The sequence below is a fragment of the Theobroma umbraticum genome, unplaced genomic scaffold (genome assembly GCF_002168275.2).
Source record: "Theobroma umbraticum cultivar Fairchild unplaced genomic scaffold, ASM216827v3 scaffold_39.0, whole genome shotgun sequence".
Lineage (NCBI taxonomy): Eukaryota > Viridiplantae > Streptophyta > Magnoliopsida > Malvales > Malvaceae > Theobroma > Theobroma umbraticum.
In genome coordinates this window covers 1,254,043-1,254,320 of record NW_018397281.1, presented here as the reverse complement: position 1 = coordinate 1,254,320, position 278 = coordinate 1,254,043, and positions in this window count along the sequence as shown.

The window sequence follows — 278 nt, the reverse complement described above, 5'->3', positions numbered from 1 at the left end:
ACTTCTAATAATGATTAGAACTCTATAATTAGTGTATGGATAATACAAGATTAAAAGGTGGATAAGAGCCTTCCTAAAATATTTAGGACACATGATTTGGATCATGAAACCTTTTAAAATGATTTATGATAGATACGCAAGTTAGGAGGTTTCCTAAATTGGTTTAGGTTTCTAATTAAAGAAGATTAATTAGAACTTACTAATAGAGTTAATTAAAATATGATTTGAGCTAATTAAATTCCTTGATATGGTCAATTCCTTTATTAAGTAAATTTTTT